The sequence below is a fragment of the Mustelus asterias genome, unplaced genomic scaffold, assembly GCF_964213995.1.
Source record: "Mustelus asterias unplaced genomic scaffold, sMusAst1.hap1.1 HAP1_SCAFFOLD_444, whole genome shotgun sequence".
In the NCBI taxonomy this organism is placed as follows: domain Eukaryota; kingdom Metazoa; phylum Chordata; class Chondrichthyes; order Carcharhiniformes; family Triakidae; genus Mustelus; species Mustelus asterias.
This window is the reverse complement of record NW_027590397.1, coordinates 344,053-366,629: the sequence shown is the minus strand read 5'-3', so window position 1 is coordinate 366,629 and position 22,577 is coordinate 344,053. Positions and strand designations below refer to the sequence as shown.

Genomic DNA, 22,577 nt, shown 5'->3' with positions numbered 1-22,577 from the left:
GTTAGGTGGATTGGCCGTGCTAAATTATCCCTTAGTGTCCAAAGATGTACAGGTTAGGGTGGATTGGCCATGCTAAATTGTCCCTTAGTGTCCAAAGATGTGTAGGTTAGGTGGATTGGCCATGCTAAATTCTCCCTTAGTGTCCAAAGATGTACAGGTTAGGTGGATTGGCCATGCTAAATTGTCCCTTAGTGTCCAAAGATGTGCAGGTTAGGGTGGATTGGCCATGCTAAATTGTCCCTTAGTGTCCAAAGATGTGCAGGTTAGGGTGGATTGGCCATGCTAAATTCTCCCTTAGTGTCCAAAGATGTACAGGTTAGGGTGGATTGGCCATGCTGAATTGTCCCTTAGTGTCCAAAGATGTGCAGGTTAGGGTGGATTGGCCGTGCTAAATTGTCCCTTAGTGTCCAAAGATGTGTAGGTTAGGGTGGATTGGGCCGTGCTAAATTGTCCCTTAGTGTCCAAAGATGTGCAGGTTAGGGTGGATTGGGCCATGCTAAATTGTCCCTTAGTGTCCAAAGATGTGTAGGTTAGGGTGGATTGGGCCGTGCTAAATTCTCCCTCAGTGTACCCCGAACAGGCGCCGGAGTGTGGGCGACTGGGGGATTCTCACAGTAACTTCACTGCAGTGTTAATGTCAGCCTTACTGGTGACACTGATAAAGTGAAGAGAAGGGTGTGTCTCTCGGTGCCAGCCGTGTTTGCGATGCTGTGCAGTGGCCTTGCCAAGCGGTGCCCGAGGGGTTAAGGTGCAGCTGGATAAAGCTGAGCAGGCATTTACTTTTCGCTGAGAGTGCGGGATGAGCTGAGGACTCCAGCTGTAAACACTGATAAGGAGAGCGAGCGAGGGGACTACAACCTGCTGACACTCACACTTTTACAACCATTAATGGAACTGGACTGATTGCAACAGCCCTCATAAATATTTGCAATATTTCACAGAGAGATAACTTCAAATCCCCATCCCTCAGCTTTCAGTCTACCTCTCTATTGTGTGTGTGTTTCTCTCTCTCTCTCTCTCTCTCTGTCTCTCTCTCTCTCTCTCTGTGCGTCTCTCTCTCTCTGTCTCTCTCTCTCTCTGTGTGTGTCTCTCTCTCTCTGTCTCTCTCTCTGTGTGTCTCTCTCGCTCTGTGTCTCTCTCTCTCTCTGTCTCTCTCTCTCTCTCTGTGTCTCTCTCGCTCTGTGTCTCTCTCTCTCTCTCTCGCTCTGTGTCTCTCTCTCTCTCTCGCTCTGTGTCTCTCTCTCGCTCTGTGTCTCTCTCTCGCTCTGTGCGTCTCTCTCTCTCTGTCTCTCTCTCTCTCTGTGTGTGTCTCTCTCTCTCTGTCTCTCTCTCTCTCTCTGTGTGTCTCTCTCGCTCTGTGTCTCTCTCTCTCTCGCTCTGTGTCTCTCTCTCTCTCTCGCTCTGTGTCTCTCTCTCGCTCTGTGTCTCTCTCTCGCTCTGTGTCTCTCTCTCGCTCTGTGTCTCTCTCTCGCTCTGTGTCTCACTCTCTCTCTCGCTCTGTGTCTCTCTCTCTCTCTCGCTCTGTGTCTCTCTCGCTCTGTGTCTCTCTCTCTCTCGCTCTGTGTGTCTCTCTCTCTGTCTCTCTCTCTCTCTCGCTCTCTGCCTCTCTCTCGCTCTGAGTGAGAGAGTGTGGAACGAAGGTTGTGAGCGCAGAAACTATAACCCCAGCAGAGAGAGCCATTGGAGAGAGATCCGGAACCCCTTCCTCACACAGAAGGGAGTGGAGACCTAGAGCTCTGTCTCCCAGAACGAAAGCTGCAGAGGCCTGGAGGGCATTTAATATCTCTTAACCTGTCTGGCAGAATTATTAACAGTTCCAGGGGATTGAGGGTTACAGAACCAGCACTGGTTGTCCAAGCTAACATAGGGATCAGCCCGGTTTGAATGGGGTGGACTGACTCGAGGGGCTGAATGGCCTCCTCCTGTTCCTGTGTAACAGGCTGGAGAAGGGCTGAATGGCCTCCTCCTGTTCCTGTGTAACAGGCTTTAGAAAGGGCTGAATGGGGCCTCCTCCTGTTCCTGTATAACAGGCTGGAGAAGGGGCTGAATGGGGCCTCCTCCTGTTCCCTGTGTAACAGGCTGGAGAAGGGGCTGAATGGGGCCTCCTCCTGTTCCTGTGTAACAGGCTGGAGAAGGGGCTGAATGGCCTCCTCCTGTTCCTGTGTAACAGGCTGGGGAAGGGGCTGAATGGCCTCCTCCTGTTCCTGTGTAACAGGCTGGAGAAGGGGCTGAATGGGGCCTCCTCCTGTCCCTGTGTAACAGGCTGGAGAAGGCGCTGAATGGGGCCTCCTCCTGTTCCTGTGTAACAGGCTGGAGAAGGGGCTGAATGGAGCCTCCTCCTGTTCCTGTGTAACAGGCTGGAGAAGGGGCTGAATGGCCTTCCTCCTGTTCCTGTGTAACAGGCTGGAGAAGGGGCTGAATGGGGCCTCCTCCTGTTCCTGTGTAACAGGCTGGAGAAGGGGCTGAATGGAGCCTCCTCCTGTTCCTGTGTAACAGGCTGGAGAAGGGGCTGAATGGCCTCCTCCTGTTCCTGTGTAACAGGCTGGAGAAGGGGCTGAATGGCCTCCTCCTGTTCCTGTGTAACAGGCTGGAGAAGGCGCTGAATGGCCTCCTCCTGTTCCTGTGTAACAGGCTGGAGAAGGGGCTGAATGGACGCCTCCTCTTGTTCCTGTGTAACAGGCTGGAGAAGGGGCTGAATGGGGCCTCCTCCTGTTCCTGTGTAACAGGCTGGAGAAGGGCCTGAATGGCCTCCTCCTGTTCCTGTGTAACAGGCTGGAGAAGGGGCTGAATGGGGCCTCCTCCTGTTCCTGTGTAACAGGCTGGAGAAGGGGCTGAATGGCCTCCTCCTGTTCCTGTGTAACAGGCTGGAGAAGGGGCTGAATGGGGCCTCCTCCTGTTCCTGTGTAACAGGCTGGAGAAGGGGCTGAATGGCCTCCTCCTGTTCCTGTGTAACAGGCTGGAGAAGGGGCTGAATGGGGCATCGTCCTGTTCCTGTGGAAGAGGCTGGAGAAGGGGCTGAATGGGACCTCCTCCTGTTCCTGTGTAACAGACTGGAGAAGGGGCTGAATGGCCTCCTCCTGTTCCTGTGTAACAGGCTGGAGAAGGGGCTGAATGGCCTCCTCCTGTTCCTGTGTAACAGTCTGGAGAAGGGGCTGAATGGCCTCCTCCTGTTCCTGTGTAACAGGCTGGAGAAGGGTCTGAATGGCCTCCTCCTGTTCCTGTGTAACAAGCTGGAGAAGGGGCTGAATGGCCTCCTCCTGTTCCTGTGTAACAGGCTGGAGAAGGGGCTGAATGGCCTCCTCCTGTTCCTGTGTAACAGGCTGGAGAAGGGGCTGAATGGGGCCTCCTCCTGTTCCAGTGTAACAGGCTGGAGAAGGGGCTGAATGGGGCCTCCTCCTGTTCCTGTGTAACAGGCTGGAGAAGGGGCTGAATGGGGCCTCCTCCTGTTCCTGTGTAACAGGCTGGAGAAGGGGCTGAATGGCCTCCTCCTGTTCTTGCTGTTGAGAGTGAGTGTGCAGGGTGGCTCTGGACTCCATGCCGCTAGCCCCGGAGGGTAAACGGCCGGTGTCTGACCCACGACCTTGGCCGTAACCCATCTGGGAAGGGGCGGGGAGGTCAAAGGGCGAAACAAAATCGCCAGTGTTGAAGTCACGTTGGCCTCTGCGCTCTCTCCATCTGTCTCTGCGCTCTCTCCATCTGTCTCTGCGCTCTCTCCATCTGTCTCTGCGCTCTCTCCATCTGTCTCTGCGCTCTCTCCATCTGTCTCTGCGCTCTCTCCATCTGTCTCTGCGCACTCTCCGTCTCTGCGCTCTCTCCGTCTCCGCGCTCTCTCCGTCTCTGTCTCCGCACTCTCTCCGTCTCCGTCTCTGCGCTCTCTCCGTCTCTGTCTCCGCACTCTCTCCGTCTCCGTCTCTGCGCTCTCTCCGTCTCCGTCTCTGCGCTCTCTCCGTCTCCGTCTCTGCGCTCTCTCCGTCTCTGTCTCTGCGCTCTCTCCGTCTCTGTCTCTGCGCTCTCTCCGTCTCCGTCTCTGCGCTCTCTCCGTCTCTGTCTCTGCGCTCTCTCCGTCTCTGTCTCTGCGCTCTCTCCGTCTCTGTCTCTGCGCTCTCTCCGTCTCTGTCTCTGCGCTCTCTCCGTCTCTGTCTCTGCGCTCTCTCCGTCTCCGTCTCTGCGCTCTCTCCGTCTCCGTCTCTGCGCTCTCTCCGTCTCCGTCTCTGCGCTCTCTCCGTCTCTGTCTCTGCGCTCTCTCCGTCTCTGTCTCTGCGCTCTCTCCGTCTCTGTCTCTGCGCTCTCTCCGTCTCTGTCTCCGCACTCTCTCCGTCTCCGTCTCCGCGCTCTCTCCGTCTCCGTCTCTGCGCTCTCTCCGTCTCCGTCTCTGCGCTCTCTCCGTCTCTGTCTCTGCGCTCTCTCCGTCTCTGTCTCTGCGCTCTCTCCGTCTCTGTCTCTGCGCTCTCTCCGTCTCTGTCTCTGCGCTCTCTCCGTCTCCGTCTCTGCGCTCTCTCCGTCTCCGTCTCTGCGCTCTCTCCGTCTCTGTCTCTGCGCTCTCTCCGTCTCTGTCTCTGCGCTCTCTCCGTCTCTGTCTCTGCGCTCTCTCCGTCTCTGTCTCTGCGCTCTCTCCGTCTCCGTCTCTGCGCTCTCTCCATCTCCGTCTCTGCGCTCTCTCCGTCTCTGTCTCTGCGCTCTCTCCGTCTCTGTCTCTGCGCTGTCTCCGTCTCTGCGCTCTCTCCGTCTCTGTCTCTGCGCTCTCTCCGTCTCTGCGCTCCCTCCGTCTCTGTCTCTGCGCTCTCTCCGTCTCTGTCTCTTCGCTCTCTCCGTCTCCGTCTCTGCGCTCTCTCCGTCTCTGTCTCTGCGCTCTCTCCGTCTCCGTCTCTGCGCTCTCTCCGTCTCCGTCTCTGCGCTCTCTCCGTCTCTGTCTCTGCGCTCTCTCCGTCTCCGTCTCCGCACTCTCTCCGTCTCTGTCTCCGCACTCTCTCCGTCTCTGTCTCCGCACTCTCTCCGTCTCTGTCTCTGCGCTCTCTCCGTCTCTGTCTCTGCGCTCTCTCCGTCTCTGTCTCTGCGCTCTCTCCGTCTCTGTCTCTGCGCTCTCTCCGTCTCCGTCTCTGCGCTCTCTCCATCTCTGTCTCTGCGCTCTCTCCATCTGTCTCTGCGCTCTCTCCGTCTCTGTCTCTGCGCTCTCTCCGTCTCCGTCTCTGCGCTCTCTCCGTCTCTGCGCTCTCTCCATCTGTCTCTGCGCTCTCTCCATCTGTCTCTGCGCTCTCTCCGTCTCCGTCTCTGCGCTCTCTCCGTCTCCGTCTCTGCGCTCTCTCCGTCTCTGTCTCTGCGCTCTCTCCGTCTCTGTCTCTGCGCTCTCTCCGTCTCCGTCTCTGCGCTCTCTCCGTCTCTGTCTCTGCGCTCTCTCCGTATCTGTCTCTGCGCTCTCTCCGTCTCTGTCTCTGCGCTCTCTCCGTCTCTGTCTCTGCGCTCTCTCCGTCTCTGTCTCTGCGCTCTCTCCGTCTCTGTCTCTGCGCTCTCTCCGTCTCTGTCTCTGCGCTCTCTCCGTCTCCGTCTCTGCGCTCTCTCCGTCTCTGTCTCTGCGCTCTCTCCGTCTCCGTCTCTGCGCTCTCTCCGTCTCTGTCTCTGCGCTCTCTCCGTCTCCGTCTCTGCGCTCTCTCCGTCTCTGTCTCTGCGCTCTCTCCGTCTCTGTCTCTGCGCTCTCTCCGTCTCTGTCTCTGCGCTCTCTCCGTCTCCGTCTCTGCGCTCTCTCTGTCTCTGCGCTCTCTCCGTCTCCGTCTCTGCGCTCTCTCCGTCTCTGTCTCTGCGCTCTCTCCGTCTCTGCGCTCTCTCCGTCTCTGCGCTCTCTCCGTCTCTGTGCTCTCTCCGTCTCTGTCTCTGCGCTCTCTCCGTCTCTGTCTCTGCGCTCTCTCCGTCTCTGTCTCTGCGCTCTCTCCGTCTCCGTCTCTGCGCTCTCTCCGTCTCTGTCTCTGCGCTCTCTCCGTCTCTGTCTCTGCGCTCTCTCCGTCTCTGTCTCTGCGCTCTCTCCGTCTCTGTCTCTGCGCTCTCTCCGTCTCTGTCTCTGCGCTCTCTCCGTCTCCGTCTCTGCGCTCTCTCCGTCTCCGTCTCTGCGCTCTCTCCGTCTCCGTCTCTGCGCTCTCTCCGTCTCTGTCTCTGCGCTCTCTCCGTCTCTGTCTCTGCGCTCTCTCCGTCTCTGTCTCTGCGCTCTCTCCGTCTCTGTCTCCGCACTCTCTCCGTCTCCGTCTCCGCGCTCTCTCCGTCTCCGTCTCTGCGCTCTCTCCGTCTCCGTCTCTGCGCTCTCTCCGTCTCTGTCTCTGCGCTCTCTCCGTCTCTGTCTCTGCGCTCTCTCCGTCTCTGTCTCTGCGCTCTCTCCGTCTCTGTCTCTGCGCTCTCTCCGTCTCCGTCTCTGCGCTCTCTCCGTCTCCGTCTCTGCGCTCTCTCCGTCTCTGTCTCTGCGCTCTCTCCGTCTCTGTCTCTGCGCTCTCTCCGTCTCTGTCTCTGCGCTCTCTCCGTCTCTGTCTCTGCGCTCTCTCCGTCTCTGTCTCTGCGCTCTCTCCGTCTCCGTCTCTGCGCTCTCTCCATCTCCGTCTCTGCGCTCTCTCCGTCTCTGTCTCTGCGCTCTCTCCGTCTCTGTCTCTGCGCTGTCTCCGTCTCTGCGCTCTCTCCGTCTCTGTCTCTGCGCTCTCTCCGTCTCTGCGCTCCCTCCGTCTCTGTCTCTGCGCTCTCTCCGTCTCTGTCTCTTCGCTCTCTCCGTCTCCGTCTCTGCGCTCTCTCCGTCTCTGTCTCTGCGCTCTCTCCGTCTCCGTCTCTGCGCTCTCTCCGTCTCCGTCTCTGCGCTCTCTCCGTCTCTGTCTCTGCGCTCTCTCCGTCTCCGTCTCCGCACTCTCTCCGTCTCTGTCTCCGCACTCTCTCCGTCTCTGTCTCCGCACTCTCTCCGTCTCTGTCTCTGCGCTCTCTCCGTCTCTGTCTCTGCGCTCTCTCCGTCTCTGTCTCTGCGCTCTCTCCGTCTCTGTCTCTGCGCTCTCTCCGTCTCCGTCTCTGCGCTCTCTCCATCTCTGTCTCTGCGCTCTCTCCATCTGTCTCTGCGCTCTCTCCGTCTCTGTCTCTGCGCTCTCTCCGTCTCCGTCTCTGCGCTCTCTCCGTCTCTGCGCTCTCTCCATCTGTCTCTGCGCTCTCTCCATCTGTCTCTGCGCTCTCTCCGTCTCCGTCTCTGCGCTCTCTCCGTCTCCGTCTCTGCGCTCTCTCCGTCTCTGTCTCTGCGCTCTCTCCGTCTCTGTCTCTGCGCTCTCTCCATCTCCGTCTCTGCGCTCTCTCCGTCTCTGTCTCTGCGCTCTCTCCGTATCTGTCTCTGCGCTCTCTCCGTCTCTGTCTCTGCGCTCTCTCCGTCTCTGTCTCTGCGCTCTCTCCGTCTCTGTCTCTGCGCTCTCTCCGTCTCTGTCTCTGCGCTCTCTCCGTCTCTGTCTCTGCGCTCTCTCCGTCTCCGTCTCTGCGCTCTCTCCGTCTCTGTCTCTGCGCTCTCTCCGTCTCCGTCTCTGCGCTCTCTCCGTCTCTGTCTCTGCGCTCTCTCCGTCTCCGTCTCTGCGCTCTCTCCGTCTCTGTCTCTGCGCTCTCTCCGTCTCTGTCTCTGCGCTCTCTCCGTCTCTGTCTCTGCGCTCTCTCCGTCTCCGTCTCTGCGCTCTCTCTGTCTCTGCGCTCTCTCCGTCTCCGTCTCTGCGCTCTCTCCGTCTCTGTCTCTGCGCTCTCTCCGTCTCTGCGCTCTCTCCGTCTCTGCGCTCTCTCCGTCTCTGTGCTCTCTCCGTCTCTGTCTCTGCGCTCTCTCCGTCTCTGTCTCTGCGCTCTCTCCGTCTCTGTCTCTGTGCTCTCTCCGTCTCTGTCTCTGTGCTCTCTCCGTCTCTGTCTCTGCGCTCTCTCCGTCTCCGTCTCTGCGCTCTCTCCGTCTCTGTCTCTGCGCTCTCTCCGTCTCCGTCTCCGCGCTCTCTCCGTCTCTCTCTCTGCGCTCTCTCCGTCTCTGTCTCCGCACTCTCTCCGTCTCTGTCTCTGCGCTCTCTCCGTCTCTGCGCTCTCTCCGTCTCCGTCTCTGCGCTCTCTCCGTCTCCGTCTCTGCGCTCTCTCCGTCTCTGTCTCTGCGCTCTCTCCGTCTCTGTCTCTGCGCTCTCTCCGTCTCTGTCTCTGCGCTCTCTCTGTCTCTGCGCTCTCTCCGTCTCCGTCTCTGCGCTCTCTCCGTCTCTGTCTCTGCGCTCTCTCCGTCTCTGCGCTCTCTCCGTCTCTGTGCTCTCTCCGTCTCTGTCTCTGCGCTCTCTCCGTCTCTGTCTCTGCGCTCTCTCCGTCTCTGTCTCTGCGCTCTCTCCGTCTCTGTCTCTGTGCTCTCTCCGTCTCTGTCTCTGCGCTCTCTCCGTCTCCGTCTCTGCGCTCTCTCCGTCTCTGTCTCTGCGCTCTCTCCGTCTCCGTCTCCGCGCTCTCTCCGTCTCTCTCTCTGCGCTCTCTCCGTCTCTGTCTCCGCACTCTCTCCGTCTCTGTCTCTGCGCTCTCTCCGTCTCTGTCTCTGCGCTCTCTCCGTCTCTGCGCTCTCTCCGTCTCCGTCTCTGCGCTCTCTCCGTCTCCGTCTCTGCGCTCTCTCCGTCTCTGTCTCTGCGCTCTCTCCGTCTCTGTGCTCTCTCCGTCTCTGTCTCTGCGCTCTCTCCGTCTCTGTCTCTGCGCTCTCTCCGTCTCTGTCTCTGCGCTCTCTCCGTCTCTGTCTCTGTGCTCTCTCCGTCTCTGTCTCTGCGCTCTCTCCGTCTCCGTCTCTGCGCTCTCTCCGTCTCTGTCTCTGCGCTCTCTCCGTCTCCGTCTCCGCGCTCTCTCCGTCTCTCTCTCTGCGCTCTCTCCGTCTCTGTCTCCGCACTCTCTCCGTCTCTGTCTCTGCGCTCTCTCCGTCTCTGTCTCTGCGCTCTCTCCGTCTCTGCGCTCTCTCCGTCTCCGTCTCTGCGCTCTCTCCGTCTCCGTCTCTGCGCTCTCTCCGTCTCTGTCTCTGCGCTCTCTCCGTCTCCGTCTCTGCGCTCTCTCCGTCTCTGTCTCTGCGCTCTCTCCGTCTCTGTCTCTGCGCTCTCTCCGTCTCCGTCTCTGCGCTCTCTCCGTCTCTGTCTCTGCGCTCTCTCCGTCTCTGCGCTCTCTCCGTCTCTGTGCTCTCTCCGTCTCTGTCTCTGCGCTCTCTCCGTCTCTGTCTCTGCGCTCTCTCCATCTCTGTCTCTGTGCTCTCTCCGTCTCTGTCTCTGCGCTCTCTCCGTCTCCGTCTCTGCACTGTACGCCTGTCTTCAATTCACACTCTCTTCAATTCAAGTTAATGGGCATTGGGGAGAGTTACAGAACAAAGAGATCTCGGGGTACAGGTTCGCAGCTCCTTGAAAGTGGAGTCACAGGTGGGCAGAGTGGTGAAGAAGGCATTCGGCATGCTTGGTTTCATCGGTCAGAACATTGAATACAGGAGTTGGGACGTCTTGTTGAAGTTGTACAAGACATTGGTAAGGCCACACTTGGAATACTGTGTGCAGTTCTGGTCACCCTATTATAGAAAGGATATTATTAAACTAGAAAGAGTGCAGAAAGGATTTACTAGGATGCTACCGGGACTTGATGGATTGAGTTATAAGGAGTTGGATAGACTGGGACTTTTTTCTCTGGAGCGTCGGAGGCTGAGGGGTGACCTTATAGAGGTCTATAAAATAATGAGGGCATAGATCAGCTGGATAGTCAATATCTTTTCCCAAAGGTAGGGGAGTCTAAAACTAGAGGGCATAGGTTTAAGGTGAGAGGGGAGAGATACAAAAGTGTCCAGAGGGACAATTTTTTCACACAGAGGGTGGTGAGTGTCTGGAACAAGCTGCCAGAGGCAGTAGTAGAGGCGGGTACAATTTTGTCTTTTAAAAAGCGTTTAGACAGTTCCATGGGTACGATGGGTATAGAGGGATATGGGCCAAATGCGGGCAATTGGGATTAGCTGAGGGGTTTAAAAAAAGGGGTGGCATGGACAAGTTGGGCCGAAGGGCCTGTTTCCGTGCCATCATCCTCTCTGATTCAGTCACAAGATTGTCTGAACGTTCGTCAGGGTGGGAGGGGTTTGGTTTTTTTTTCACTGATTGCAAGCTTTGCTCCCTCTCCCATCCATCCATCTCCTTGCACAGGTCAACCTGATCTTCCCCGTGGTCTACCTGTTGTTCTGGGCGTTCCTGCTCATCTTCAGCCTCTGGTCGGAGCCCGTGGTGTGTGGCATAGGACTGGCGATCATGCTGACTGGCGTCCCGGTCTACTTCCTGGGCATCTACTGGACGAAGAAGCCCGAGTGCTTTGATAAACTTGTGGGTGAGGATGGCAAACTTGTCCCGCCACTGCCGCTCCTGGGCCTGCAATGCTCCCCACACCCTCCCACCTCTTCCCCTCCACTTCCCAATCTGTCCTCCCCAAACCGCCACACTGGAAAACAAGATGGCCCCTTGACAACTCACGTCGCCCCGTTTCCCCACCCCCGGGATGTCCCAAAAGCCTCCGCTCCTCCAACTCTATACTGAGAAACAAGATGGCTCCTTGACGACTCTCATCGCCCCCCCCTTCCCCACCCCCGGGATGTCCCAAAAGCCTCTGCTCAAAGAATAAAGAACAAAGAGAATTACAGCACAGGAACAGGCCCTTCGGCCCCTCCAAGCCTGCACCGACCATGCTGCCCGACTGAACTAAAACCCCCTACCCTTCCGGGGACCGTATCCCTCTATTCCCATCCTATTCATGGATTTGTCAAAATGCCCCTTAAAAGTCACTACCATATCCCCTTCCACTCCCTCCCCCGGCAACGAGTTCCAGGCACCCACCACCCTCTGTGTAACAAATCTGCCTCGTACATCTCCTTTAAACCTTGTCCCTCGCACCTTAAACCTGTGCCTCTAGTAATTGACTCTTCCACCCTGGGGAAAAAGCTTCTGACTATCCACTCTGTCCATGACTCTCATAATCTTGCAGACTTCTATCAGGTCTCCCCTCAACCTCCGTCGCTCCAGTGAGAACAAACCAAGTTTCTCCAACCTCTCCTCATAGCTAATGCCCTCCATACCAGGCAACATCCTGGTAAATCTTTTCTGTACCCTCTCCAAAGCCTCCACATCCTTCTAGTAGTGTGGCGACCAGAATTGAACACTATATTCCAAGTGCGGCCGAACTAAGGTTCTCTAAAGCTGCAACATGACTTGCCAATTTTTAAACTCAATACCCCGGCCGATGAAGGCAAGCGTGCCGTATGCCTTCTTGACTACCTTCTCCACCTGCGTTGCCACTTTCAGTGACCTGTGTACCTGTACACCCAGATCCCTCTGCCTATCAATACTCCTAAGGGTTCTGCCATTTACTATATATTTCCGATCTGTATTAGACCTTCCAAAATGCATTACGCTCCTCCAACTCCACACTTAAAAACAAAATGGGGCGGGGTTGCGTGGAACTAGTCACATCCGGTGGGGTTTGATGACATTTCTACCTCATCTCACGCTGCCGTCTCTCTCTCTCTCTCTCTCTCCCTCCCTCCATCCCCCACTCCTTCCAGACTCCATCACCTACTTTGGCCAGAAGTTGTGCGTGGTTGTATACCCACAGATGGCCCCATCCAAGGACGAGCAAGAGTTGCAAGATCTCTCGGAGGCCGCGTGCCAGACCACCAAGGAGGAGGAGAAGGTGTAGACCTCGGAGTCGGAGGGGAGGGTGGGGGGGGGGAGGGGGTGGGGGGGGGGGGGTGGGGGGGTGGGTGTGACTTCAAACTTGAAGGTGCGGAGGCGTGAGCTCAGGGGAGAGGGTGTAGGCGACAGCCCAGGCCTGACAGAGATCAGGGCCCAAGGAGGGGGCGGCGGTGAGGAAGGTCGAAGGTCAAGAGAGGTTCACCGGATGTGTCTTTCGTGTTACGGGGGGAAGTCGGGGGGTGGGGGGGTTGGTTGCGGGAGAGGGGAGCGGGAGGGACGAGAAATGGAAAGAGATATATGTGTATTATCTATAGATATATATATCTATATTTTTAAAAATAGAACTGTTCCGGAAGCTTCCAGAGACGGAAGAGCGGGAGGCCCGATGGACATCTGGGAGTGGGTTATCCAAGGGGAGTGGGGTGGGGGGGGTGGGTGTTTTGATTCGCAATGGATGTGAGAGAGAAACTGGCGCTCCGTGTCTCGGGGTGGGAGGCAGGAAGGAAAATGGAGGAGGTGCGGGGGGGGGGGGGTTGTTACTGGGGGCATACCGTCACCCACCCCCCCCCCCCCCCCCCGCTGCCCAGTTCGACACGGGGCCCTGACTCGGGTTGCCGTGGGTCTTCGAGGGCACCCTGTCCAAGGGATGCCCTCCCACCCCCATCACCAACCCCCCCCCCCCCCTCCTGCTCTGCCTGGGCTCCGCCCAGATGCCACACGTGCCAAAACAGGCAGGGCCACCACCTCTGCGGCGCCATTTTATTATTTGTTTTGCTCTTTGTTTGGGGGGGGCGGGCGGGGGCGCGGGAACGTCTTGGTGGCCATTTTGGGAAAGGGCAGGCGCCACACCCGCCTCCCACCACCCGCTCCCTGCCTCCACTGGCCTGTAGCCGGCCCCAGAATGCAATGGGATGGTCAGTTAGGCCGGCCCAGAATGCAATGAGCTGCTCAGTTAGGCCGGCCCACAATGCAATGGGCTGCTCAGTTAGGCCGGACCCAGAATGCAATGGGCTGCTCAGTTAGGCCAACCCAGAATGCAATGGGGTGCTCAGTTAGGCCGGCCCCAGAATGCAATGGGCTGTTCAGTTAGGCCGGCCCCAGAATGCAATGGGCTGTTCAGTTAGGCCGGCCCCAAAATGCAATGGGCTGCTCAGTTAGGCCAACCCAGAATGCAATGGGCTGCTCAGTTAGGCCAACCCAGAATGCAATGGGCTGCTCAGTTAGGCCAACCCAGAATGCAATGGGCTGCTCAGTTAGGCCAACCCAGAATGCAATGAGCTGCTCAGTTAGGCGGCCCAGAATGCAATGGGCTGCTCAGTTAGGCCGGCCCCAGTATGCAATGGGCTGCTCAGTTAGGCCGGCCCCAGAATGCAATGGGTTGCTCAGTTAGGCCGGCCCCAGATGCAATGGGTTGCTCAGTTAGGCTGGCCCAGAATGCAATGGGTTGCTCAGTTAGGCGGCCCAGAATGCAATGGGCTGGTCAGTTTGGCCAGACTGGCCCAGACTGCAATGGGCTGCTCAGTTAGGCCGGCCCCAGTATGCAATGGGCTGCTCAGTTAGGCCGGCCCCAGAATGCAATGGGTTGCTCAGTTAGGCCGGCCCCAGAATGCAATGGGTTGCTCAGTTAGGCTGGCCCAGAATGCAATGGGTTGCTCAGTTAGGCGGCCCAGAATGCAATGGGCTGGTCAGTTCGGCCAGACTGGCCCAGAATGCAATGGGCTGCTCAGTTAGGCCGGACTGGCCCAGAATGCAATGGGTTGCTCAGTTAGGCCGGCCCCAGAATGCAATGGGTTGCTCAGTTAGGCCGGCCCCAGAATGCAATGGGTTGCTCAGTTAGGCCGGCCCCAGAATGCAATGGGTTGCTCAGTTAGGCCGGCCCCAGAATGCAATGGGTTGCTCAGTTAGGCTGGCCCAGAATGCAATGGGTTGCTCAGTTAGGCGGCCCAGAATGCAATGGGCTGGTCAGTTCGGCCAGACTGGCCCAGAATGCAATGGGCTGCTCAGTTAGGCCGGACTGGCCCAGAATGCAATGGCCTGCTCAGTTAGGCCGGCCCCAGAATGCAATGGGTCCATTATCACTCCCATTTTTTAACCGTTAAAAAAAATTACACTTTGGAAATGTGAAATTCCGACCCGCCCATCAGTAAATATTGGCATATTTCTGTTCGATGGATTGCGTTAACTGTTTGCCAACGGAGATTTGGACTGGAGGGCGTTTCTATCACCCTGTTCTCTGCCAATTCTCGCGACTGCACTGGACAATGGTCCTGAATCAATGTGTGTGTGAGAGAGAGAGAGAGGGACAGCTCGAGGCTGGATTCCTGCTCCCCTGCTCTCAGATCTGCCCGCCACCCACCACCACCAAGCATAGACACTCCATCTTTGTACAACATCACTCCAAACCCAACACAACTGCCATTTGGTAGACTGGCAGCCACTTGCAGTGTGTCGGTCCTACCTGGGGGGGGGGGGGGGCGGTGGGCAGCGTGAAGGGGGGCAGCCATTTGCAGTGTGTCAGTCCCATCTGGAGGGGGGGGCAGCCATTTGCAGTGTGTCGATCCCACCTGGGGGGCAGCCATTTGCAGTGTGTCAGTCCCACCTGGAGGGGGGCAGCCATTTGCAGTGTGTCAGTCCCACCTGGAGGGGGGCAGCCATTTGCAGTGTGTCAGTCCCACCTGGGAGGGGGGCAGCCATTTGCAGTGTGTCGATCCCACCTGGGGGGCAGCCATTTGCAGTGTGTCAGTCCCACCTGGGGGGGGGGCAGCCATTTGCAGTGTGTCAGTCCCACCTGGGGGGGGGGCAGCCATTTGCAGTGTGTCAGTCCCACCTCGAGGGGGGCAGCCATTTGCAGTGTGTCAGTCCCACCTGGAGGGGGGCAGCCATTTGCAGTGTGTCGATCCCACCTGGGGGGCAGCCATTTGCAGTGTGTCAGTCCCACCTGGGGGGGGGGGGGGGGGGCAGCCATTTGCAGTGTGTCAGTCCCACCTGGGGGGGGGGGGCAGCCATTTGCAGTGTGTCAGTCCCACCTGGAGGGGGGCAGCCATTTGCAGTGTGTCGATCCCACCTGGAGGGGGGCAGCCATTTGCAGTGTGTCGATCCCACCTGGAGGGCAGCCATTTGGAGTGTGTCTCTCAGTCGCCACTCTGAACACCGACTACCTCCACCTCCCCCCTCCCCCCCCCCGGCCCTGCCCTCCCGCACGCAACCGACCTCCCTAAAAGCCCCACCCCAGGTGGTGAGGGAGTTTGGGGGCAAGCTATGATCATCGCCTCCCCCCAAGTTGGGCGTTCCTTAGCCAAATACCAGGCTTCGGCTCAGCTCCCCCTCTCCGAGGGCTTATGCCATTTTTCCCAATCAGAGCCACACATGACGGAGAGAGGGAGAGAGGGAGGAGACCGTTCAGACGGAACAGCTTACAACCAGGCAAAAGGTGCTAATATCAGCAAGCCGAAAGGAGCTGAACTGGGGAATCTGACACGTATTTAAGTGTTATATATCTGTAATAAAGCAGTGTCTGCTTCTTATCGCTGTGAGATTGTATTCCAAGGTTGTCAATTAAATTTTGCGAAGTTTTATTATTCACTTGCTCTTTGTACATTGGCCCGAAGAGAGATAGATTCTCCAATCTCAGCTGCAACGGCGAAACTGCCTATCAAACACTCCCAGGACAGGTACAGCACGGGGTTAGATACAGAGTAAAGCTCCCTCTACACTGTCCCCCATCAAACACTCCCAGAACAGGTACAGCACGGGGTTAGATACAGAGTAAAGCTCCCTCTACACTGTCCCCATTAAACACTCCCAGGACAGGTACAGCACGGGGTTAGATACAGAGTAAAGCTCCCTCTACACTGTCCCCATCAAACACTCCCAGGACAGGTACAGCACGGGGTTAGATACAGAGTAAAGCTCCCTCTACACTGTCCCCATCAAAAACTCCCAGGACAGGTACAGCACGGGGTTAGATACAGAGTAAAGCTCCCTCTACACTGTCCCCATCAAACACTCGCAGGACAGGTACAGCACGGGGTTAGATACAGAGTAAAGCTCCCTCTGCACTGTCCCCCATCAAACACTCACAGGACAGGTACAGCACGGGGTTAGATACAGAGTAAAGCTCCCTCTACACTGTCCCCATCAAACACTCCCAGGACAGGTACAGCACAGGGTTAGATACAGAGTAAAGCTCCCTCTACACTGTCCCCATCAAACACTCCCAGGACTGGTACAGCACGGGGTTAGATACAGAGTAAAGCTCCCTCTACACTGTCCCCATCAAACACTCCCAGGACAGGTACAGCACGGGGTTAGATACAGAGTAAAGCTCCCTCTACACTGTCCCCATCAAACACTCGCAGGACAGGTACAGCACGGGGTTAGATACAGAGTAAAGCTCCCTCTACACTGTTCCCATCAAACACTCCCAGGACAGGTACAGCACGGGATTAGATACAGAGTAAAGCTCCCTCTACACTGTCCCCATCAAACACTTCCAGGACAGGTACGGCACGGGGTTAGATACAGAGTAAAGCTCCCTCTACACTGTCCCCATCAAACACTCCCAGGACAGGTACAGCACGGGGTTAGATACAGAGTAAAGCTCCCTCTACACTGTCCCCATCAAACACTCCCAGGACAGGTACAGCACGGGGTTAGATACAGAGTAAAGCTCCCTCTACACTGTCCCCATCAAACACTCGCAGGACAGGTACAGCACGGGGTTAGATACAGAGTAAAGCTCCCTCTGCACTGTCCCCCATCAAACACTCACAGGACAGGTACAGCACGGGGTTAGATACAGAGTAAAGCTCCCTCTACACTGTCCCCATCAAACACTCCCAGGACAGGTACAGCACGGGGTTAGATACAGAGTAAAGCTCCCTCTACACTGTCCCCATCAAACACTCCCGGGACAGGTACAGCACGGGGTTAGATACAGAGTAAAGCTCCCTCTACACTGTCCCCATCAAACACTCCCAGGACAGGTACAGCACAGAGTTAGATACAGAGTAAAGCTCCCTCTACACTGTCCCCATCAAACACTCCCAGGACTGGTACAGCACGGGGTTAGATACAGAGTAAAGCTCCCTCTACACTGTCCCCATCAAACACTCCCAGGACAGGTACAGCACGGGGTTAGATACAGAGTAAAGCTCCCTCTACACTGTCCCCATCAAACACTCGCAGGACAGGTACAGCACGGGGTTAGATACAGAGTAAAGCTCCCTCTACACTGTTCCCATCAAACACTCCCAGGACAGGTACAGCACGGGATTAGATACAGAGTAAAGCTCCCTCTACACTGTCCCCATCAAACACTCCCAGGACAGGTACAGCACGGGGTTAGATACAGAGTAAAGCTCCCTCTACACTGTCCCCATCAAACACTCCCAGGACAGGTACAGCACGGGGTTAGATACCGAGTAAAGCTCCCTCTACACTGTCCCCATCAAACACTCCCAGAACAGGTACAGCACGGGGTTAGATACAGAGTAAAGCTCCCTCTACACTGTCCCCATCAAACACTCCCAGGACAGGTACAGCACGGGGTGAGATACAGAGTAAAGCTCCCTCTACACTGTCCCCATCAAACACACCCAGGACAGATACAGCACGGGGTTCGATACAGAGTAAAGTTCCCTCTACACTGTCCCCATCAAACACTCCCAGGACAGGTGCAGCACGGGGTTAGATACAGAGTAAAGCTCCCTCTACACTGTCCCCATCAAACACTCCCAGGACAGGTGCAGCACGCGGTTAGATACAGAGTAAAGCTCCCTCTACACTGTCCCCATCAAACACTCCCAGGACAGATACAGCACGGGGTTAGATACAGAGTAAAGCTCCCTCTACACTGTCCCCCATCAAACACTCCCAGGACAGGTACAGCACGGGGTTAGATACAGAGTAAAGCTCCCTCTACACTATCCCCATCAAACACTCCCAGGACAGGTACAACACGGGGTCAGATACAGAGTAAAGCTCCCTCTACACTGTCCCCATCAAACACTCCCAGGACAGGTACAGCACGGGGTTAGATACAGAGTAAAGCTCCCTCTACACTGTCCCCATCAAACACTCCCAGGACAGGTACAACACGGGGTCAGATACAGAGTAAAGCTCCCTCTACACTGTCCCCATCAAACACTCCCAGGACAGGTACAACACGGGGTTAGATACAGAGTAAAGTTCCCTCTACACTGTCCCCATCAAACACTCCCAGGACAGGTACAGCACGGGGTTAGATACAGAGTAAAGCTCCCTCTACACTGTCCCCATCAAACACTCCCAGGACAGGTACAGCACGGGGTTAGATACAGAGTAAAGCTCCCTCTACACTGTCCCCATCAAACACTCCCAGGACAGGTACAGCACGGGGTTAGATACAGAGTAAAGCTCCCTCTACACTGTCCCCATCAAACACTCCCAGGTCAGGTACAACACGGGGTCAGATACAGAGTAAAGCTCCCTCTACACTGTCCCCATCAAACACTCCCAGGACAGGTACAACACGGGGTTAGATACAGAGTAAAGTTCCCTCTACACTGTCCCCATCAAACACTCCCAGGACAGGGACAGCACGGGGTTAGATACAGAGTAAAGCTCCCTCTACACTGTCCCTATCAAACACTCCCAGGACAGATACAGCACGGGGTTAGATACAGAGTAAAGTTCCCTCTACACTGTCCCCATCAAACACTCCCAGGACAGGGACAGCACGGGGTTAGATACAGAGTAAAGCTCCCTCTACACTGTCCCCATCAAACACTCCCAGGACAGGTGCAGCACGGGGTTAGATACAGAGTAAAGCTCCCTCCACACTGTCCCCATCAAACACTCCCAGGACAGATACAGCACGGGGTTAGATACAGAGTAAAGCTCCCTCTACACTGTCCCCCATCAAACACTCCCAGGACAGGTACAGCACGGGGTTAGATACAGAGTAAAGCTCCCTCTACACTGTCCCCCATCAAACACTCCCAGGACAGGTACAGCACGGGGTTAGATACAGAGTAAAGCTCCCTCTACACTGTCCCCATCAAACACTCCCAGGACAGGTACAGCACGGGGTTAGATACAGAGTAAAGCTCCCTCTACACTGTCCCCATCAAACACTCCCAGGACAGGTACAACACGGGGTCAGATACAGAGTAAAGCTCCCTCTACACTGTCCCCATCAAACACTCCCAGGACAGGTACAACACGGGGTTAGATACAGAGTAAAGTTCCCTCTACACTGTCCCCATCAAACACTCCCAGGACAGGTACAGCACGGGGTTAGATACAGAGTAAAGCTCCCTCTACACTGTCCCCATCAAACACTCCCAGGACAGGTACAGCACGGGGTTAGATACAGAGTAAAGCTCCCTCTACACTGTCCCCATCAAACACTCCCAGGACAGGTACAGCACGGGGTTAGATACAGAGTAAAGCTCCCTCTACACTGTCCCCATCAAACACTCCCAGGTCAGGTACAACACGGGGTCAGATACAGAGTAAAGCTCCCTCTACACTGTCCCCATCAAACACTCCCAGGACAGGTACAACACGGGGTTAGATACAGAGTAAAGTTCCCTCTACACTGTCCCCATCAAACACTCCCAGGACAGGGACAGCACGGGGTTAGATACAGAGTAAAGCTCCCTCTACACTGTCCCTATCAAACACTCCCAGGACAGATACAGCACGGGGTTAGATACAGAGTAAAGTTCCCTCTACACTGTCCCCATCAAACACTCCCAGGACAGGGACAGCACGGGGTTAGATACAGAGTAAAGCTCCCTCTACACTGTCCCTATCAAACACTCCCAGGACAGATACAGCACGGGGTTAGATACAGAGTAAAGTTCCCTCTACACTGTCCCCATCAAACACTCCCAGGACAGGGACAGCACGGGGTTAGATACAGAGTAAAGCTCCCTCTACACTGTCCCTATCAAACACTCCCAGGACAGATACAGCACGGGGTTAGATACAGAGTAAAGTTCCCTCTACACTGTCCCCAGCAAACACTCCCAGGACAGATACAGCACGGGGTTAGATACAGAGTAAAGCTCCCTCTACACTGTCCCCAACAAACACTCCCAGGACAGATACAGCACGGGGTTAGATACAGAGTAAAGCTCCCTCTACACTGTCCCCATCAAACACTCCCAGGAGTGGGACAGCACGGGGTTAGATACAGAGTAAAGCTCCCTCTATACTGTCCCCCATCAAACACTCCCAGGACAGGTACAGCACGGGGTTAGATACAGAGTAAAGCTCCCTCTACACTGTCCCCATCAAACACTCCCAGGACAGGTACAGCACGGGGTTAGATACAGAGTAAAGCTCCCTCTACACTGTCCCCATCAAACACTCGCAGGACAGGTACAGCACGGGGTTAGATACAGAGTAAAGCTCCCTCTACACTGTCCCCATCAAACACTCCCAGGACAGGTACAGCACGGGATTAGATACAGAGTAAAGCTCCCTCTACACTGTCCCCATCAAACACTCCCAGGACAGGTACGGCACGGGGTTAGATACAGAGTAAAGCTCCCAATGCACTGTCCCCCATCAAACACTCCCAGGACAGGTACAGCACGGGGTTAGATACAGAGTAAAGCTCCCTCTGCACTGTCCCCATCAAACACTCCCAGGACAGGTACAGCACGGGATTAGATACAGAGTAAAGCTCCCTCTACACTGTCCCCATCAAACACTCCCAGGACAGGTACGGCACGGGGTTAGATACAGAGTAAAGCTCCCAATGCACTGTCCCCCATCAAACACTCCCAGGACAGGTACAGCACGGGGTTAGATACAGAGTAAAGCTCCCTCTGCACTGTCCCCATCAAACACTCCCAGGACAGGTACAGCACGGGGTTAGATACAGAGTAAAGCTCCCTCTACACTGTCCCCCACCAAACACTCCCAGGACAGGTACAGCACGGGGTTTGATACAGAGTAAAGCTCCCTCTACACTGTCCCCATCAAACACTCTCAGGACAGGTACAGCACGGAGTTAGATACATAGTAAAGCTCCCTCTACACTGTCCCCATCAAACACTCCCAGGACAGGTACAGCACGGGGTTAGATGCAGAGTAAAGCTCCCTCTACACTGTCCCCATCAAACACTCCCAGGACAGGTACAGCACGGGGTTAGATACATAGTAAAGCTCCCTCTACACTGTCCCCATCAAACACTCCCAGGACAGATACAGCACGGGGTTAGATGCAGAGTAAAGCTCCCTCTGCACTGTCCCCATCAAACACTCCCAGGACAGGTACAGCACGGGGTTTGATACAGAGTAAAGCTCCCTCTACACTGTCCCCATCAAACACTCTCAGGACAGGGACAGCACGGGGTTAGATACATAGTAAAGCTCCCTCCACACTGTCCCCCCCGTCATCCACTGCCGGGATTTGTACAGCTCCCAACAAGCAGAGTGAGTGACCTGGCAGCACTGAGAGGTGATCAGATCTGTTTTTGCTCAATGTGTTCTCGCGGACAAAGGCCCGTTATATAATTCCAGGCAGACAATGGGGCTTTTCACAGGAATTCAGGTCACTCTGTGTTTCTGAACCCAGATCCCTGTATACCTGGGGGAAAGTCGCTGACGTATGTTGGAGCCTGCATTCACATCAGTGACAGCTAATAAAACCTCACCCCACCCTCTCCCAGGCCATCTCTCCTGAATGCTACTGTACCACCTTTCACATCCTGCAAGATAGACAGCAAGCAAAATCAGGAGTCAAGTTTACTGACTTTACTAATGTCGACTGACATTAACACTGCAATGCAGTTACTGTGAAAATCCCCCAGTCGCCACACTCTGGCGCCTGTTTAGGTTACACTAACGGGCAATTTAGCACGGCACAATGCACCTATCCAGCACGCCTTTGGACACTAAGGGACAATTAAGCATGGCCAATCCACCTAACCTGCACATCTTGGGACACTAAGGGACAATTTAGCATGGCCAATCCACCCTAACCTGCAGATCTTTGGACACTAAGGGGCAATTTAGCACGGCCAATCCACCCTAACCTGCACATCTTTGGACACTAAGGGACAATTTAGCATGGCCAATCCACCCTAACCTACACATCTTTGGACACTAAGGGGCAATTTAGCATGGCCAATCCACCCTAACCTGCACATCTTTGGACACTAAGGGGCAATTTAGCATGGCCAATCCACCCTAACCTACACATCTTTGGACACTAAGGGGCAATTTAGCATGGCCAATCCACCTAACCTGCACATCTTTGGACACTAAGAGGCAATTTAGCATGGCCAATCCACCTAACCTACACATCTTTGGACACTAAGGGGCAATTTAGCATGGCCAATCTCCCAACCTGCACATCTTTGGACACTAAGAGGCAATTTAGCATGGCCAATCCACCCTAACCTCCACATCTTTGGACACTAAGGGGCAATTTAGCATGGCCAATCCACCTAACCTGCACATCTTTGGACACTAAGAGGCAATTTAGCATGGCCAATCCACCTAACCTACACATCTTTGGACACTAAGGGGCAATTTAGCATGGCCAATCTCCCAACCTGCACATCTTTGGACACTAAGAGGCAATTTAGCATGGCCAATCCACCTAACCTACACATCTTTGGACACTAAGGGGCAATTTAGCATGGCCAATCTCCCAACCTGCACATCTTTGGACACTAAGAGGCAATTTAGCATGGCCAATCCACCCTAACCTACACATCTTTGGACACTAAGGGGCAATTTAGCATGGCCAATCTCCCAACCTGCACATCTTTGGACACTAAGAGGCAATTTAACATGGCCAATCCACCTAACCTACACATCTTTGGACACTAAGGGGCAATTTAGCATGGCCAATCTCCCAACCTACACATCTTTGGACACTCAGGGGCAATT

At 55.5% G+C, this 22,577-nt stretch overlaps 1 long non-coding RNA gene across 1 annotated transcript; it reads right to left on the bottom strand.

The window, feature by feature from the left end:
- Positions 1–13,859: 13,859 nt before the first annotated feature.
- LOC144486747 (uncharacterized) lies at positions 13,860–14,499 on the bottom strand. The gene is made up of 2 exons (XR_013496335.1): positions 14,281–14,499; positions 13,860–14,135 (listed from the first exon to the last, which is right to left on the bottom strand). It is a non-coding gene; the product is annotated as an uncharacterized LOC144486747 (long non-coding RNA).
- Between the last annotated feature and the right edge of the window lie 8,078 nt (positions 14,500–22,577).